The sequence below is a fragment of the Haemaphysalis longicornis genome, unplaced genomic scaffold (genome assembly GCF_048455015.1).
Source record: "Haemaphysalis longicornis isolate Haplotype H1 unplaced genomic scaffold, Haemaphysalis longicornis Haplotype H1 scaffold_4, whole genome shotgun sequence".
NCBI lineage: Eukaryota > Metazoa > Arthropoda > Arachnida > Ixodida > Ixodidae > Haemaphysalis > Haemaphysalis longicornis.
Window position 1 is genome coordinate 10,141,093 of NW_027526361.1, and position 20,642 is coordinate 10,161,734.

At 48.7% G+C, this 20,642-nt stretch overlaps 1 protein-coding gene across 2 annotated transcripts in view; it reads left to right on the forward strand.

The window, feature by feature from the left end:
• The window catches only part of LOC144178228 (dopamine D2-like receptor), a 773,504-nt gene that overhangs the window by 556,071 nt on the left and 196,791 nt on the right, over positions 1-20,642 (forward strand). The window lies entirely within an intron of this gene.

The following is a 20,642-nucleotide window of genomic DNA, read 5'->3' on the forward strand; positions in this document are numbered from 1 at the left end:
ATTGTTCTCTGCGTTGGTGATGGACGATGAGGAAGCACGCGTAAGCCCAGCGCCTACAACACCTTGTCGCCCTGTACCAGCCAACCAACGGTTTTTGTTATCTCGTAAACAAACACGTCTCACACCGCGAGACATGTGAGGAAACAAACGTTGCCTGCTTCCTCTTCAATTTGCGAAAGTAAGGGAATCGCCTGTGAAATTTTCTTTTCGCTGGCAGTAAGAAAGCGAGCAATACATCCTTGGTCGCTGTGGTCCACGGAGCACGGAGATCACGGAGCACACACTTAATCGCAATGAAGGCAACTTCCCACATGTGTACGCACGTTGCCTACGTCATACCTTGAATCCAACATAACCAGATCGCGTTCACCCCCTCAGCTCATTGTGAACAAGGCTCCCGTACAAGTAGTAGTAGTAGCAGTGGGGGTGGTTTTGTTTGGAAAAGGAAAAGATATGGACTGGGGATAATTTTGAGCCCATCTGGGGGCTCTCCTACATACAACCCAGTCCGGGGGGGTTGGGAATGTAGAAGGGGGTTAATAGAATAGGGTAGAGAAAAAATAGGTAGGTAAACAGAGAAAAGAGAAGAGTTGCCACTGTCGAAACGTCTTTTTTCGTTTTATAAGCACTCGTGGTCGGTGTCAGTTTTTAGTTTGTGTCTCACACGATACACCCGATATAACAGGGCGAATCAAAATCCGGTTGGGCTACTCGTTATATCCGCCGCTGCCGAGTCTCGTTCGTGGGCATTATTTCATTACCATCCGAACTGAGTGCCCCCTTTCCGAATTCTCTTTCGCGAAGCTCGTTTCAAAAATCGGCCCCGTAAACTGAGCGGGAAGCCGAAGGCTGAAAGATGGACCAAAGCGCACAATGACGATCACTCGAGCAGCGAGGAAGAACGGCCGCACTCCCGTGGCCACGTGGCCAATTAGAGCGCGCTGGTCAGCCATGGAGCGAGGAAATGCGCTTCGTTCTACTGCGGGCTTGACCGCTGTCCGTCTCTCGCTCTCTGTGTTTTCCTTCCATTCACATACGTTACCCCCTGTCCGTCGTTAAAGTGCGCCCACCCGTGTCGCCGATTCAACGGCGCATTGTACGGGCTCTCTTTTATCCGAAGACTGGGTATCGGTTAGCCTATACCACTGGAATTTCCCTAAAACCGCCTGTCCGGCTGGTTTTCCAGTAACCGTACGACCAAGAAACGGTCTGAGAAAGGTAGTCAGCCTAGTAATGCATTTTGCTCTCCTGCGTCCTTTTTTGTACCTCTGATTCTTTTTTTCGCGTTGTTTTATGCCAGGTCCCTTGAGTGGGTATCTACACAGGCGTTCTCATTCTTTAGGAGCAGGGGCCCGCTACCAATTTCGAGTTACCTTTTCTTCGAATCAAACCTCGTCTTGGCGTTGTGAAGCCGGCGGCAGCAGAAACAGATCGTTCGCTTTTCTGAGCGAAGTGTCCAATCTAAGCAAGAAAACCGGCCTCATATCCTTGTGCGAGTTCAGTTGAGCAAGAAATAAAGAGAGCCTAGTTAATCCAGCGAAACCAGCGAACACGACCGAGCTGCAGTGCAAAAACGAACAACCGCATGTCAGCTTGCTCACCTCCACATTAACGACCGTGCGTTCTACTGTCGCTTTCGAGGTCCGCTACTGGTGGGCTGTGGTCTACGCTGGAAGCCGTTGTACTGCGATTTGCTTTTTAAAGACGATAGTCTTTCTTGGGCTCCTTAAACCCAGAAATTTTGGTCTGTCCGTATGTCTGTATGTCTGTCCGTCTGTCTGTCTGTGACTCGATTCAGCCACGCGGCCAAAGCAAAACAATGCCTGCCCATTAGTCTTATATAGTCACAGCTAAATCTACCCGTCTATGTCCGGTGTAAGGTTCATACTTGTCGACATTGTTGAAGAAGAACAAGACATTACGCAAATATGAGACAGCAAATCAATACAGAAGTGATATTTGCAGTGTTCCTTTATAAAAAAATCAAACATGCTTGCTTTTGCGAAATTAAATACTTCATCAACTGCAGAAAAAGAATTCACTTCGCCGTCGCCTACTGTCGCCCGCGCCACTATAGCTTCTTGCGCCATTTTAAGAAATCAACCGGCAACAGTTACGCAAGGTTCCACTAGATAGGTTCCACGTTCTGCTTGCAACGCACGTGGAGTAGGGAAACGCGGTTCTATAAACGTTGAAGTAGGGCGCCTCGATTAACGCGCGTCTCCGCCGTACAGCAGCGTTCGCATCGAGACACCCCGTTTGGAGCAGTGGAAGTTGGAACGCGGGAAATTTAAAATGATTTAAGCAAACCTTTGGCGTCTTTGCCTTGGGAGGAGCGCGACGCAAGAGGAACAACACGAGAGGTGAGCGGCAAAGCGAAGGGAGGCATTTACTTCGCAATAGCCGATAAAGACTATCGTCTTTTGACGACATTTGCAACGAAAGGAGCAGATACGCGGCCAATTTTTTTTTACGCTCTAAATGTATTGCCCAACACATTAAAACTTAAGGGCGCGTAATTAAGGAATATATAAACATGCGCAGCACTCCCGTACATCGGAAGTGCTCACACCGCAGCTGAAAATGACTGCTTCCGCTCGCCGAGTTCATACAGAGCTTGGTTGCGCTGCAATAAAGTCAGTCCTGCGTTTGTTTTTCTTTTTCTTGCAGCGTCAGCAGTTAAGAGGAAGTTCATGGACATCTAGTCGTCTGTCGCAGAAAACCGCTTTCACCAGGGAAGTTTTCACGATTGCGGTGCGACACTTGGAGGTGACGGCGCGAAACGTGCCACGCGAACGCGCGTGGAATCGATTGCAACTCGAACGGCAGAATGCATGCGATCGCCCCGCTGGGACCTCGCGGTACGGGCTCGCGAGGCCGATTATCACCATTGCGGAAACCATTTCGCGGAACCTTAACGACTGAAGCCGAAAACTGCGTAACGTTGACTGATCGCCTGTCTACCTTTTAACGCGCAAGCACTAAACGGCCCGTTGAGTGAAAAAGCTAGCGTCGGCGCCGGAACTTCTGAAATGGCTCCGAACCCGCATTTCTCTGAAACGCTCCATAGCGCGGGGGGGGGGGGGGGGGGGGGGGGCATTCCATAACTCGCAAGTACCGAAAGGGGGGCGTCCATACAACACGGGTGAAGTGAGGTAGCGGAAGAATTCAGCCCATCAAGCGAAGACACGGGCACCGACATCCACCATTGTCGTCAACTCTGCCATTACATGGTGGCAGGAACAAACAGCGGTGCAACTCGCAGAAGACAGATCGAAGCAACTGAAAAGCGGAAGCGGGTCGGGAAGTAAGGCGTCTACACCGGCAAGAGGACGAATCCCTGCGATAACGTGAGGTTGACGGGCTCAATTCGACAATAATGCTTTCGCATTCGGAATTCGTATAAAGTGTTTTGGGGTTATTGGGGATTTTTTCCTTCAAACTTAGGTACTTTTAGTTGGGGACACGTTGATAGAGCGTTTACTTATTTAAACATTTAGCGATGTTTAAGTCGTCGCTTCCCTAGCATCCCCTTTTTGTTTTTGTATCATTACCTTTGGGTGGACTTCGTTAATAAGTCAGTGAGTGCTGCATTAGCTGCTCCACTAATACGGGGCATGTATTGCTTCCTATTCACCGCAGTAATACCGTATTTACTCGCGTAATGATCGCACTTTTTTTTCAAAAAATTTTATGCAAATTTAGGGGTGCGTTCATTAGGCGGGGTAAAATTTTTGGAGAAACTTTTTAAGCACAGAAAACGCAAGCAAGTTGTGGGTAAAAAATTTTTATGATAGGTCTCATGAACATAATAAGAATAATAAATAAAAACACAATAAAAACTCTGCACACCGCCGGAAGCCGCTTTGCAAAGTGACGCAAAATGCAGAGTTTTCATGAATGATGGAACGCGCCGGAAGGAGTTTGCTCCGAGGTGAGAACAGTTCGGCCAATAAGTGGCTGCCGCTGTCACAGTGCGGCACATCAAAACAGCAACCTGAGCGCCTTTTTTCCTCTGTCTTGTGAGTACATTATATGCATTAAGTGAGAGTTCTTTCCTCATCAATATTGAACGCATGCTTGCCGTTATCGCTACTGTCATGAAGTCTGCCACAATAACGTAGCCATGTCCTCTTTGAAAGGGAAGGAAACGGAGGTACGCACGACCATCATCAGCTAGACTTGGCACACATACGACGACGCATTGCTGCGGCTAGTTCAGGGTGCGTTCATTGAGCGGGAAATAAAAAAAAATCGATCTTTGACGACAAACTTCATGGGTGTGATCATTACGCGAGTACGATCCTTATACGAGTAAATACGGTAGCTACCAGATCAAAAGTTCTCTTGATTCGCACTGCTCAGTACACCCTGAACAGTGCGAATAAAAAAGTTTCCCTGGAGTACAGTTCGGACGTAAAACACACCGAACTTAAATCCATCTTGAATTCCTTTTTTCCGGTTCCCTGTTAGTAGACTTTACTATTGGTTGTCGTTATCACCTTCAGTGTGTTTACAATTGAACAAATTGAGAGATAAACAGCAGCAAAGTTATGTTTTGTGGTTAATAGGTGGTTTCTTTCTCTAAATCTCCTTATGGATCACGCTAGCGGATATGCAATTGTGACGAGCGGCACGTTTTGGCCATAGTTACACGAAAGAACCGTGGAGACACACTGCGTTCTAACTGTCTACTTCTTATTAGCCCAGCAGCAGTACATTTAAAGTGAGCCCATACCGAAAGCTCACATCACAGCTGGCAAATACGAAGGAGACGTCCACTTGTCCACTTATCTATAAGGTATCCAGAGCTGCATTCTCAGCAGATAACATAAGAGAGATAAATAAAGCATTTTAATGCGTGAGCATTATACTTGACATAGTTGTCGATGTTCACCTACGGTGAAATTGATTGACCTGACGTCAAAATCCCCATTGGCTGGCTGAAGTCGAAAATCCGTCGTCAAAATTGCAGTGGACGTCCAGTGCGGCTATGCACTCGCCTAGCCCATTGGCTGCGAGGCGTCATGTGGCTGCAAACGCGGGTATGTGTCGGCCTCGCGCAGAAGAGGGAGGGCGGAGGACGCGCGGCTGTCCGATGGTCCATTTTTAGCCCAGCTGCCGGGCTTTAGGGCAAAGCATCGTCAACCGGTACCCGCAGCTTGACGGACTGGGAGTTTCTCATTGCCTAGCGCGTCGTTATAGGATCAACGTTAAGGAGACATGACGCTACAGCTGAATGCAGTACTAACGAGTACGATTGGCCAACGCCCTCAGTCTAACGGAGAGGCGGTGAAGACACAAAAGAGAAAAAATTAAGGAACCTCACCCTAACGCGTAAGACTTGAAGGTAGGGAAGCTGTACGCAACCTTCACGACAAGTCCACGATTGCAGCCGATTTGCTTCTTCTTCGCGGCCGCAACGACCTTTTTCACCATTGTTGCTGTAAATGTAAGCTTCCTTCATTTTTTTTAAAGTTATAATCATTAGACACCACCTTGCAGGGGCGTCCGCCCTGACGTGTCTTTCTCGTTCCGAGCAAGTGTTGCCACGATTAAAGGCGGACGCTGGAGTTTTTTCTTCCTTTTTTTTCGGTCAATCTAGGCCAGTATCCTTATGTGCTTATGCCTGGATTGACAAACGTGCACCGGTGACGCTGTGCGGTAGCCGCGAGGCACGCACACCCGAGCACTCTGCATTTTCTTCGTTTTTTTTTTTAACTACAGGGCGGTCGCCGCAACGCACGGGCTCACATGCGCGCTCACGTGCGCTCGGCATTTTCTTGGTATTTTTAACTGCGGACGGTTTTAAACAGCTTCGCTGTTAAATGAGGGAATGAGAAAAGGCAGCGATGAACAGGTGAACTGATTGCCGGTTTGTGGTCTCGGGTGTTTCGCAACATCGTACTTTCAGCGACGCTGGACTCGGTGACGTAACTGGGCGACAAGTGAGAAGTTACATCCTGTCACTCTCATATCGAAATATAAAGCTTAGGTAGGCGAAACTGAGGAGAACTCATAGTTTTCCTTAATTAAAAAGCTATTTTCGCTTCCAAATCGCCACGAAGAACTGGATTTCTTTTAATGGTTGTCTAAAATCGATGTGGCTCGCTCGTGACGAATGCATTGCGCCCTTGTTAGTACATAATAGGATTGGATTGGATATTTTGAATGGGCTGATACGCCACTGACAATAAGCAGTTGCCGTGGCTAACGCCTCCTGTGCCTTCTGTGTTCCCGCCTATTCCGCTCTCCGCTACTGGCGAAACCTGTAACTTGTAATCGCGCACCAACTAGATCGCATTGTGTCTTTATTTGTGCAAACCCCGCGCAGTGTTGCATGAAGGAGCACAGTAGGCCGACGCAATTAAGTGCTGCGGTAAGTGAATTTCAACTACAAGGTGAACGCTAGCCATAAATCTTAGGGGTTATCCTTGCGCCCATTCTCCACTCAAAATTGAAAATTTAGCGATAATTTAACTAATCCTGGGGATACACTATCGCCATAGGTTGGTAACCGAGGGGGCATATAATGTCGTTTGTGCAAACGTACGGCTTGTATTCACTGGTGAGGCACGCACGCAGGCAACCATATGAGTGCGCCGTTACTGGTTACATCGGGCTCCGCGGGATGGCGGTATTTGCCCGTGCTAAGCACGTGACTTGTGTTGGACTTTCCAAACTCTACCCCACCGAACGCAAAGCAATGCCTCGAGTCCGATGTGAGGGCGATTAGTAACATCTCTGTTGAGCCACCGTTGAGAATCGGGTTGAAACGGAGCTGACGACGCACGCCAGTGTTTTTGTTTCTTCGGCGTGCGGGTGCAGTGGCACAAGCCGCGCCAGGTCCGTGGTTCATCGGCCATGTCTGGGACCGTTTCGAGTGTTGCCAAGCGAAGAAATTGACAGCTCAACGTTTCAATGAATACCATCTATACTTGAAGTGCTGACGTGCTATTGCTGTGCTTTGTGCTCAGTATGAAGTGGGGAAGGGGAAACAGACTCTGCACAAATTATATCATAATTTTTTAATTGGGTTGGTGTCTTGCTGATATTGCTCACGTTACGCAGATTTCAGCCACCCTCTTTTGTTTCTTTCGCGTCAGAATGCCTCTTGGCAATTACGTCGACGAGCCTGCCCTACTGCACCTATTTCACAAGACGAATAAAAGGCATTGCCACCGTTAGATTGATCCAGGTTTCGATATTGGTGATTCATAAAATGTCTTCACGGTAGTGAAGCATGACAGTGCAATGGACCGGGGCGCCAATGTAATCGCCCTTGTCACTGGACGGAGGATTGCGCCTGCTCTATTAGGGCTGCACCGAACTAACAGGGCGAAAACTTCTTCTCAGAACACGAAGCGGGGTCGTCTTTTGTAAGACAGGAAGCCTGAACCGTCTGATTGAAGTCCCAGCTCCCGGAGAAGGGGAAATTCGGGGCGGCCAAGCGAAGCGTTCAACGGGCACGAAAAGGCCCGGAGGTTGCCCCGAGGAAATCTCGTAACAGGCAAGCACCGACGAATGGGTCGTGCGACGTGGTAGCTCAATTGGCCGGCAGAATCACATGAATCTTCCAGCAAAATTGCAGTACTCAAATGCGATAGGTCAATCCCATGAAAGGAGTTCCGGAGACCGTAACAGTAAAAGCTCGCGCTGCTGGCATAGCTATTTCGCCCGAGTTCATTACAGGGCACTGGGTTAATAGCGGACGAAACCGCCCAACCGTCGTCGAGGCCCTTTATTCTTAAATGCAACGAGCACAAAGGGGATCTCTTTGAATAGGTGCTTTTGGTACAATGCAGTGCATGTAGCCCACCGCATGTATACTTAGTAAGCAAAAATCCCATAGCCCACCGTACGTATACTTAGTAAGCAAAAATCCCCAAACCCCGTCTTGAATTTTTTGTAATTATGTTGGTAGGCTATGGCAACGCTTGCGTAAGATTTGTGCGGGCTCTCGGACGTATTGCATAGGTGAAGAATTTAATGGGGTGGGTAAAAGTGCACACTGGAGCAGAAAATTTGGATTTGTCGTTGTTTTTATAGCATGAACAAAGCCAGGAAAGGTTTGATACAATAACTGTTCAGCTAAAGACGCCGAGTCCAGAGATATTCCGAGGCTCACAAGGCGCTGTAGTCTTTGGTATATAGATGGTATTTTTTTTAAGAACGAATAAAAGGCGTGTTCTTACTCTGATACCGTCCACTAGTGGCAAATATCTCTGTAAAGTACCCGTCTCGAGGGTGCTCTGGCTGCTATTTGTGATGACTGGCGGGGTCGCGTTGTTGGCGGTAGCATTGTGCGTCATGGATGCGTGTGGCCTGGTTTTGTTCATCGTACATTTGATCCCTTGGTTCTCTCCGACGATCGGTGTTTCGCGATTGTATTACAAATGTTTAGTCCTCATCCAAGTGAGGACGTATTTCGTCACGACGGTGTTCGATATAACGCGCTTGTATTTTCAGTGCGTGTTCTGCATCCACGGCCGTCTGTGAGGTGGTAGCAGCCCTGGTCAGCAGGCCATCTTTAGTTTTAAGGCCCTGCTCTGGGTACGTCATTCTCGACGTCATGAAAATGCACGATTTGGCGGGAGAATTAAAATTTTGTCTTGAAATGTTCAATTTCTCAATAAACAAAGCATTGTTTGCTGCCGCACAAGCGCTGAGGCCACTATAAAACACTAAATCTTTCGAATAGAACAAACTTGTGTTTTGTCGGCATGGCCCCTTTAAGCACTTCGGCACTTCTTGGTCTGGGATTCTTTTAACGCTCAGTCTTTCCAAACTTCCCGCAAACTTTGTGCTCTTCGAAAATCAGGCCTCTCCTTTTCTGACTTGCTCTTCTTTTAGCGCGTCTAAATATCGCCAAGAAAGCCTCTTAAGCTGAGCGCAGTGCTAGCGGCGAATCCTCTAGCGGGAGATGTCTTTCAAGCGCTAGCTCGAGAACGCGCCGTTCCTTCCGGTCGCGACAAATTACCCGTCCGGTCATTCATTTCGCCGGTGTCATTCCTTGATCCTCGGGTGCGGCAACAGCTAATTAGAACTGTCGCGCTCCCTGCCGCAGCCAGGGGTGCAGGGAAACGTATAGGCAGCGTGTTTCACGGCCGTATTATATACGGCCAGACTCCATCTGGCTTCGTTTCTTCCAGAATGGGACGCCTGGCACTCCCTCTAACGGACGCTGGCTTACAGAACGCGGGTGCGCCGTATTGCTGGGAAGCGTGGAGACCGTAAATGCAGCGTGACGAAAATAGCGGCGGGTGTTTGTTGAGTGGTGTCGCTCTTAATTGAGCCTGCGTACACCGGAAGCAGCGCTGCACGTACGGTTCTGCGCAGCTATAAACAGGTGGCCTAAAAAGCTGGGTGAGGATCGAACCAACAGCTGCGCTGTCGAATGGCGTCTGTAGTTTATCCTGCACTTATAAAATCAGTACAATTGGTTCACGAAATAAGTGTCCCGGGTAGCGGCTTTGACCGAGACTTTCAATAGTTTATAGGGACAGTTGTGAGTACGGTGAGTCCATAGCCTAAGGGCCTCGTTTAAAAGAAGGGAATTGAGCCCAGGAGCCCAGCTTAGCGTCCCGGGTGTAATATTGGTTGATTGATTGTAGGGTTCCCGTTACAAGTTCCCGTTACAAGTTCCTTTATTACGAAAGGAACGCGTTTCAGTTCCACTTCGAACATTGGAACGTGTCGTTACATTAACGTTACATTTCATTTTTTTAAAGTAGAATATGGTGTCGGAAAATGCTGAGGCGAAATAAAGTGAGAAATTTAAAGCTCATGTCGAAGTACGTATGTTATACGAATATGAACACCGCCAGCATCGGACTATCTCGAGACAAACAAAATCCAAAGAAAAGCTCCTAGACAAATTTTTTCAGGGAGCACCAGACAAACTCCGGACATGTCTAACTGCGACTTTGGTGCTCGTCTATTATGGGCACAACACATATGGCACTTTCCACTTCGGTCTGTCAAATGCGCTGTAAGGTTACTGCGCTTCAAATGGGAAAATAGAAAGTTACTCACATGCAGGAACATAATTAAATTTCTTGCATAAGAAACCGCGTCGAAAGGCACTATACATAAATCTTTAATGTCATTGAACGTGAACGACATTAGCTATAAATAACATTCGCTTTTGCCGTGCGGGTGAACATGGCGAAAAAATGCCGTTCGGTGATGATAGCAGTGGCGATTAAAAAAATCGCAGAATTGCAAGATAACAACGTAAATGCGTCCAGAATATTTTTAAACTTTCACTGTTTTAAAACAAAACGAAATTACCTTTTAAAGAAAAAGTGTATCTCTATTTTAGGTAACATTGACATCAGAATCCGAGGCAAGTAAGTACTTTAGACGGAGGTGTTGTTGGGCGAGTCGGTGCACATATATATCAAAAGGTGGAAGCTGCGCTAAGGAAGACACCACACACCACGCACAAGGACCGGTGCCGACCCGCAACTATTATTCAACACAGAAACATACACGAACACAGAGAGCATACCTTTGCGCACGCGCGAAAACGAAAAAAAAAAAAAAACAAGACAAATCTACAAAAAATTGTGAAGATTGTCACAAACATTATTTGATAAGAAACTCTGAACGCTAGCTGGCCGTCAACCTTCGGGCGGCTTCTCTCAAGTATTGTCCATACGGCACGCGACGTAATTAGGCCCAACAATGACGAAATTCCTGTCCTTTGTCAACGCGTCGCGCGCAATACAAAAAGGACCTGGCCCTACCGTCGACCGATACCCGCCAGATTGGCGACATACCGCGCCGTGACGAACTGCGCGCGCACTCTAACTTCGAGCAGTACAACATCCCGAGACACTGCGGCGCGCCCAGCTCTATTGATAGCCGGTGACCCTTCGAATGACCTCACAGCGAGCGCAACTGTCCTTACAACAACGCACCCAAGCCTCGTGCGCATTGATGCGGTTACTACACCTGACAATGTAAAGATGCGGTGGTTTCACAAGGTGCCTGCAGCGCCGCACGGACTTAGGCAAACTTTCCCCAGTATGGAACAGTTCTATAGGCCAGACGCGCATCCTGGCCTTCCAGGTGAAGAGCATTCTCGCGGCTGCGCTATTCACCCGCCGAACGCCGCGTAAGCTCAACCAGCACGAAAGAATGCACAAGCTGCGGCCCGCTGCGTGGTTATCATGCCTTTGACCTGCGAGGAAGCACGTTCCGCTGAAGGGTGGGGAAATTGGCCAGCTTACAGGAAGAGAAACACAGTGCCGACTTGTGGATTTTTGTACACGAGCCTTGGCATCAAAAAAGCCAAATCCTAGCGGTGTAACGTTTGCAGGAGGAATGCCGTAACTGCCGCTCCTTCAAAAACCTAACGAGTTACCGTTACAGTTCCAGCGATCCTTAATGGAACGGTGGCGTTATTCTGTTCCTCCAAAAAGGAACTAGTTCCAGGAACGCCGTTCCTTGGAACGAAGTTCCGTACAACACTGATTTTGACCACCTCGGAATTTTAACGTGCGCCGAAATCTCGTACACACGGGCGTTTTTGCTTTTCGCCTCTATCAGAAAAGCGGCCGCCGCGAACGGGAATCGAACCCGCGTCCTCTGAGCCACTGTGGCGGGTCCAGTGCATTCTTGTAAGATGCGGTGGACAGGACCGTATTAAAAGATCGATAAAAGCCTGCATCTTCCCGAAATATATGCACGTCGTCATCACGTTTGCATCCCAGTTCCTGGGCTCTGAAAAAATATCTACGCCTTTGTTGGTCAATGAAGGCGTAAAAAAGTAAACGGTGTACCGCCGCTCTGACGGCAAACCTTGCCCAACTGAAGTAACTTCTACAAGGGCTCATCACTTTGCCGCCTTGTGCTCATCCTGGTGATCATCCTGTTTACCACGTCTATCGCACACTGTCCAATAGAAAAACGCTAGCAGCGACACTTTACGGAAGCCAGTCGGCAACTACGCACTTAACAAGTGTATTTGAATGGATAGTGAAAGTATTGGCGCCACTCGCGAATGTGAGTGGCGGTCGCCCTGATTGGCCACTCGTCAGCGTGAGTGGTAAATCGTCAGCACCAGCATCACACGCTGCGATTGGCCACTCATAGTACCACGGGCGCCGCTTTCTGTGAGTGGAGCTCACACTGGCGATCGACAGTCGCGCTAGCCCCACTCAACTGGGGCCGCCATTCCCGCACACTAATACTCGCCACCACGAAGGAAAAATGGCGTGTTCACTCTTCACTCACTCTCCAGGCGTGAGTGAGTGGGGAGAAGCGCTCCCGTGAGTGATCCTCTCGACCTATGATAATGAGTCATTTAGGTGAAGGGCGGGTGATGAATGGACCGGAAAAGTATGCTCCAGGGTGTTAGCGCGCTCATAGCCGGCAGTGTTGGCGTGGCCGGGAACCTATGACACAGACGCGTTATTTGTTTGACCATACTGCAGGCCAGTAATTTGGTCCAAGCAGGAGTGTGTGCAACGTCGAATACGCGACACATAAAGAAGGTCACACATTGACAAGAATGAATAAATGCTTTGTCCCCAGAATTTATTTAGAGAAATGTTTTTTCTAATTCAGTGACTAAATTGGAACAGAGAAACAATTGTGCAGGAAACGAATTCCAGTCTCCAATTGCTTGATGCTTGAGAGAAGAAACCGTACTTGTGGTTATTTGTTTTTGCGAATATTAGAGCCAATGAATATTGGTGGCTGTGACGACCCCTCCGCATGGCGAGAGGTTTTACATGGTCGGGTAGCTTTAATTTAATTTGCCCTGAGAGACAGTTGTGTAAGATGGCAATAGGACTAATCTTTCCACGAGTTTTCAAGATATGAAGAGATTATGATGCATTAACTCAGTAGGGGAGTCCTCCCTTTTGTATTCGATTAGACCTCGCTATGGAGCTCTTGAGTGCGTTCACAAAGAAGTCCAGTTTGAGCAAACTTGAGGAGAGAGTTACATAGGCAGCGCAATTACCTGTATGTGCGTTTTCGGCAGTCCTGTGTCGACTGGGCGTTAAATATGGAAATGGTGACCGTTAAAGCCAGGCAGTAGATGCAATACACCGTGTTCGCGTAGGATCAGCTTCTGATTCCGTAGCTTGTTTATTACAGGCGACATTTTAGTCCTTCCATTTTGTTCGCCAGGCCCCGACAATTGCACTGTTGGATTCCTGGATGAGTTGACGCTGAGATTGTCGCCTTGTCCCAGACTTCCTTCACTTCGGAGGCTGTGACCGCAGAATTTGCCGAAGCTACCGTTTGTGTTACGAAGAAAAACGACTCAAGTCCAGCACTGTCAATGAAAGAACGCCTATATCTGTACCATGAGATGGAGCGAAGAAGATGCTCATAACGCAGCATGAGAGATGATAGCATAGAGCACAAGCCCACAAAGCTTCCATCATCTCCATCCCCCGCTGTTCTTGCAGTAAAGGCATAAAAGCATACATAAACGTCCACGCAGCTGGAGCTGGAAGAGAGAGAGAGAGAGAGAGAGAGAGAGAGAGAGAGAGAGAGAGAGAGAGAGAGAGAGAGATTAAGCAGTACAACAGGGTTAGGCGAAAGCTGGGGCTCTTCATCCAGGGATCCAGTCTCCTTCGCTTTTTTCCAGGCACTAAGGGTCAGGTCCCTCTGGATCTCTGGATCGGCGCTGGCAAGAACTGGAAGAGTAGCTGCTGCCAGCTTACGCACCGCTGTCGATCCAGGCGTTTCTGCATGTCTTGAAACAGACTTGTTCGTACCGCTGGAAAACATTTTGTCAGGGCTGCTACTGTGGCTCATGGTGGAGAATTGGTTGGGCCGAATACTCATCCTCGGTATTCTGCAAGATGAGATCAAAGGTGACCCCCGTTGCTTTTTCTAAACTTCTGTAGTCCAAGTGCTACGTCCTTTTAGGAGAGTGTATTTCGTCGACTTTTATTTTGCATAATTTAAGGTCTCGGACTAATATGGAAATAGAACAACCATTTTCGAATGATTTCTGCGGATGAAGCACTAAGGACGTGTAGATTTGTACTTTTTGGTGCTATTGGGGCGGAAAGACTTTGAGCAGAACAGGCCGTATGATCATGGTATCCACCGCAACGGAGATATCGCAGCGACAGTTTGCGCACGTTTGGGACAGTTTGAGCATCGGGCACGCAGGCGCACCATGCGCTGACGCCTTTTGTGCATACTGTTCCCACATGCCATGCAAGTGATACACCATGCAGCACATTCATCCTATTGAATATTTTGATACTGTAGCTGCGGCGACCACTGAGGCTTCTCCGTGCATGTGGGCAGATTTTACTGCTCCGTAGGGACTCCCTAGTGCGCAGATATTCTCTGGTTTGTAGAGGCTCCCTCGTCACGTCCACTGCGCGCACGCTGGCCGTAGCCCGTACCTCAATGTCAGCAACGGTAGAAATTTTCCGTAGGCGGCCCTTCCCATCATCAGCACGGTACGTTTCAATGGCAGGAGGATTTATTGGACGTACTGAATTCTTATGATTTTTCGCGTGCATCTTGTGTCATATGCATATATACATGCGTATGCAAATGATTCATGTGCATCATAGGCTTTCCTTTGTAGCAGCGTGGCTGTATTTCAAGCGGATTGCAAATGTTTCCCAAGAATAAGCTTACTGGGGTAGCTCCTTGGGGTTTCCACTAACTGGACGTTTATCTTATGCCTGGTAATTTCAGCTCGAACGGAAAACTTCCGGCGGTGGAAAAGAAAACATGCAGCATTGCGTCCCTGTTTTCTTTTCTACTGTCGGAGGTTATTATGTCCAGCTGAAATTCCCAGTGTATATGAACCAACTCGCCCAATACCAAACGATTATGATATGCATCGTGAAAAAACATTATTCTGCAATGAAATTTAACTTGGTCCCACGCAGCAAAACTACGTCCTGCAGCTAATATAACTAGCGGAGGGGGGGGGGGGGGGGGGGGGGTTCTTTGTCGCAAAAGGAGCATTGAAATCGTCCGGTGAGGTTCTGAAATTGAGCTTGCTGTTTAAGAGGGTAGATCGGGAGTAGTATGATGATTACAAAGAAGCACTAATGGGTGACCGGCGCGGGCCGCGCGGGAAGCGAAAGGCCGACCTGTTTGTGACCCGCATGCTGCAGCTGAAAGTTCTCTGCCTCAAACAAGCTTCTAACATTGAAAGCCCGGGAAAGCCCGCCCCGCATCCTCCACGGTGCAGATTTGGCGCAAAAGGGTTTGCTTACGCGTGCAAACAGGAGCGCGAAGGATTATTATTGCGTGCCGACTTCCAGCACGAGTGGCACTTATATGGGAAGTAGCGGCGAAGGCTTACGCACAACCGGTGTGTGCACTGCGCTCGATTAGAGCGACTGGGAGCTCGCGGCGAAATCTAGTCCTCCGCGGATGAAGGCTCACGCTGCGTGCTGCAAGTCGAGGCGCACGCGTAAACATGGGCGCACCAAGGCGGGTTAATGGGTGTAAGCGGTGACAATCCGCAGCGGCCGGCAGCGCGTTCGTTAATTACCGTTCCGAGTGACCGAAGGGAGCCAGCTCTCCGCCGGGCGCGCATAACTTTCCGGCCGACAATAACGGTTCGTGCTGCGCACGCATTCTTCCGCAGCCGGCATGGCGGTGGCCCAGCATCTAAATGGACGAGATATTCGCTCCGGGCCGACTCAAATGCGACGAAGGCTAACGAGGCTCCGCGTTAGGTGGCCCGTATTTCGCGACGACACCGGCAAGAATTGGGCGTACCTTGGTGAACCGGAATATGGCAGGTCACGGTTAGTCGCGGTGCGTCAAGGATGCAAATAAGGGCGTCGTAATCTGCCATGCACGCTGGGCTCCCGACTCACTCAAAGCGCTCTCGGGCCTCGGAAAGGGTAGAGGCCCAGCTCAGTTAAACAAACAATCGTTGCAGATCGGGATGCCGCCAGAGAACGGGGAGTGCGGGCGCTGTTGACACCGTCGGACTGCCGCAACAAAGCGCAAGTTATTCTCAGCGCAGTTAATCAGGTTTGCCCGCTCGCGGAGTTTACCCTGAGCGAGGATGGTTCATCGCGTGTACGCGAGAACCAGGTGGTGGAGCCTCTGGCTCGTAATCGAGGCCAACACGATCACAGGTCGGGTACGCGCGCGCGCACAGAACGCACGCAGACACACGCACACACGCACCCGAATGTACGCGTCCACCTTAATCCGCATGCATACAAAGAGAAAAAATGTTGATGGTGGCCAAAAAATATGTATGTGTCGCCTAGTGGGGGCTGTTTTACGGAGGATAGACGCCAGCAAGCGCTTGAACTGAGCTGGTTTACTGCACGCATTCGCCACTAAGTATATAAACACTTCTAATATTTACACTTCTTAAACAACTTCTAAACACTTCTAATATATAAAACACTTCTAACGGGCCAGCGCCAGCAACTATCGCCATTTTTTTCGTAGGCTGCGCAGGTGGTCGCTAACTAGAGCACATCTTAGTCTGCCCTGCATACACAACTAGGCCTCCAAAACAAGTTGTATATAACCATACATCGGCACACACAACAATACACCGGTATTGTTGCTGCCTAGACCTTGCTGGCAACGAGGGAGCGATGCCTATTTCTTATATGGCGCCATAAAACCGATTGTTTAGGCAGCATGTTCATGCGACCCACAACACGCCCTGCATTTATATGACCGGGGGTAGCATCGTAAGCAGCTTCAATAAATTGATCCCTCGCAGAACCGCGACCGCTTTGCCGGAAACAAGACATATGACGCAAGCTTCTCCAGGGAGGCTTCGTATTGGCGGGAGTGAGGCGAACTTTTACGTGCAGTGATACACGTGCGACCAAAGCCCACCCATCAGTACTCTTCTACCAACGCTGTGCTCTGTATTGGCCACGATGGGACTCAGAGAGGGCCTGCAACCGTATTAAATTATCTGCAGTGCGGAAAAAGGCTTGCAACACAGCGAGTTCGCCGCCACGTGGGTCATTTCAAGTTTGTCAGCATTTCACCAAGAAGGCTTAGGACTTTCACCTTTTTGAAAAGCCTTGTATAACATGAACCTCCTTCCCGTGTGCTGCAATGGCCTGTCGACCCTACCATGTAGGCTCCACGAAACGCACAAAGATCCTATTTTGCTGTGAATGCTGCGCTGCAGTATCTGCGCAAAGTTTGCAAAGTAAGGGAAAACCGTTGCACAAACGCAGATTCACCCTCGGACAGTCCACACGCCCTTATTAGTCCCTGCTCTTTTAAGTGCGCCCATCAATGAAGTTCTGCTTTGAAAGCAAACACTTGTTGCGCAAGAAATGAACGTACTGGGGAGATGAAAGTCGATGCGAAGTACGGCTAAAAGCCTTAGGATGTCGTTACTTTCAAAGTCTCAGTGAGTTGTAAGTTTCATTTCAGAGTTGCCTACAAGGAGTAAAGGACGCCTTGACATAAACCTCGCAAGTATGGCCTATTGAACGTATAAACTGAATGCGCTTTTTAACGGACTTTCACGAACGCCGTTCTATGGTTAAAAATCCCGAACAGCGGTACTCTGTATAGAAACGAAAGAAAAAAAACACATATGCACGGCAATTCACCCTGGGGAGGTGGTTGGAAAGCGAAGCTCCAAACGACACCAACTACGATTACCCATGCGACGTCACTTGAAAATACACACGTGTCTCTACAAAAAGGGAAACCAGAGACGAGTGAAATGCGCGTAACCACACCCTTTATAACTTCAAAAAGATAATATTTGCTAAGATATTCATTGCATGATCCGCGAATGGTGGCTGGTTGAGTTTTATTGAGTGGAAACTCTTTTGTTTTATAAAATCAAAGGTACCTCAACCCCGGTGTTAGGTGATCTCACTTCTCGTTCCGTCTCTTCCGCCGCTGACGGAAGCGATGAGATCGGTGGCAGAGACGGAGAAGTGGGATGCTATGCATCGGTGTGAGCTTCCCTTAATTTTTACCAACTCCTAAAGAATGCGCAAGGCGCGCACACGGCCACTAAACGTACCGTGCAACGCACAGCGGTGCGAAAGGTCGCGTGACGCTTTCACGTGGCATTCAGCGAGAACGCAGGGGGTAAACCCGCAGGTGTTATCGGTGAGTGGACCGTCTGCATCTCCCGTCTCTGCGTGGGCTGGTAACTCAATCGGTAAGACAACGGGCTCTCACTCCGTTTGTCTATTCGTTCCAGGTTTGATTCCTGGTGGTGCCAGTAACTTATTTTATTTGTTCGTGGGAGTTCTCTGTTGACATTAACGGTCGCGACAGAACCCTTGGGAGTAGAGGTAAAAATCTTCGCTTTAAAAACGAGCCAACGAAAAATACTAAAGAAAGAAGCGATGCAACGAATTAATATTAATGGTATCATTTGTGAACCTTATACTTTTTCAAATGTCTTGTTGCACTGTACTAAAAAACGTTTCTCAAACTTTCCGTCCTTCAGAAACACAGCATCCATTTGCCTAGCTCTTTCAAAATAATATCCGAAAGCGTTTAAATGTGCAAAGGAACTCTGCTAATTCTTTCAAGAAGTCGTCTCAAAATGCATCGTTTTATCGATTTGCGGAGAGTGATGGCTGGGGCTATGAAAGCCAGCTTCGATAGCATAACATAGTAGTCATCTTGCCATGATAGATATCGACCGTTACCCCCACCCCCCCCCACTCCCGTAGTAGGCAAACACGTGCAAGTAGTACTTGTAGAAGTAGTATTAGTAGTAGTAGTAAAAACCTCATCCGGCCGAAGCTACAGACCGAGCATGTCGACCGCCTGGGCGACTAGTCTGCGCAGTTCTTCTTCCCCTTCAGAGCTAATCCAGATGGTCCAGGTGGTGATAGAAAAGGATGGGGAAGGATAGTAGGGCAAACAGGCAATGAGTTTAAATCAGCATAGGCAGTGGGACAGCTGGAGCAAGAGGGATCAGATCGATAGTGATAGAGAAATAGGCGGGAGGGAGTAATAATCCCTCCCAGCGAAGTCGACCCTCCGTTACGGTGAGTGATGGATGAGGAGGCGGGTGGAGGCGTTTGTCCAGACGGAGCTGGAGGTAGACCTCCTTGACAGTGCGGCGCAGGGGGTACCTCCCACCGTCCTCAGAGGGTCCGGGCCAGGGGACCAGCGCTGCCCGGTGAAGAGTTTCGCGGACGAGTTGATGCGCCAACTCACTGCCGTCAATCCCGGAATGTCCAGGGACCCAACGGAGGAAAACGGTGGATGGCTGTGGAGCGAGACCGCTTGTTCGACTTCGTCTTGAAGTGTAGGGGGTAGGGAGTGGTTCTTGTATTCGCATAAACGTGGCGTGAGAGTCGGAAAAGACGATGTGCTCGTGGACGGGAGAAACACAGCGAGTTACTGGACGGCATGCGCAATGGCAAGAACGGTCCATGCTTGGTTTCGAGATTCAGTGCTCGGGACTCCACAAACGCACTCCAGTTGCCCTACTGGGGAAATTGTCGACATCATTTTCGAGGGTGCAAGCATCCAAAGTCCACAAAAACCATTCAACTTCGAGCTCCTCGAAATCGACGGAACACCTATCGCTGTCTCTGTGGAAAGGGTTGGTACCATGGTCAACAAGAGGGTTACAGAAACGACTTATAGGCGCGCCAGATTTTGAGGTAACTGAAACGGTTCTGATGTGCTAGTAGTAGAAGGTACAGGTCTTCGCATGAAATGGATTAGTAGTTCATAAGTACAGTGTGTTTTTTGCACCTATGTCCTTGTTACTGTGCACATACATTGCTCTTATTCGGTAACTAGGTGTAATTTATTTTTTGCTATCATCTTGTTATCGTAAGTATGTTTGACGTTGTTGTTATCTTTGCGGTTAATTATTCGTTACGTCGCATATGATCATCCACACCGTCAGCCTATTTATAACTTCTCCACGCTGAAAGCCTGTCGCATGGGCTTCCGACCATTTCTATCCTGCGCTATCCGAATCAAATTTTGGCCTCTAGTTTTTTCATGTTATGCCTCCAGAAATTCAATGTGGTGTATCACTTCTAGTCCCTTCCCTTGGTAGTCATTCGGTTACTTAGCTGGTCCGCCTGTTTTCAGCCTTCCGCATGATACGACACGCCCAAGAGGACCACATTGTCTTACTTTAGCCTGGGATATCTTCCACAAGAGTTTTTTTCTTATCCCCGATGCTCGTTTTCTCCCACTAGGCGTTACTCCTGTGACCCTTCTTTTCACGGCTTGTAGGATTGATCCAGGTTTTCTTTCAGTGTGTTTAGTAAGGCACTGTGTTACTGGATTGCAAGTTGTAGAAAGAATTTCGGGGCTGATCGTAAGTAAGTGCGGTTATTGCTGCTGTGAGGTACACTAGGAGAGTCCGCGACATATATCGGCTTATACACAATGAATTATTCCGCACAACGGCTTGCGTTAGTTTTTTTAGTTTGGAACCCGGCGCGTTCTCGGGCTGCATGTTAGCCGATCAGCGGAGGATGCCTGAGATAGTGCCCTGAAATCCTAGCGAAGTGTGCGCTCAAACGACTGTGCGGCCGCCGACTCAGTCTAGCCGGCCCTGTGGCACTGGATGAGTCTATCTTAAAATTGAAACGTTGCTCTCGAGGCGCACCCTCTGAAGCCGGGAAGAATAAAGTGCTATACGCTGCGTAAATTCCTTCTTCAAACAAGCAGGTGTAAGACCACCTCAA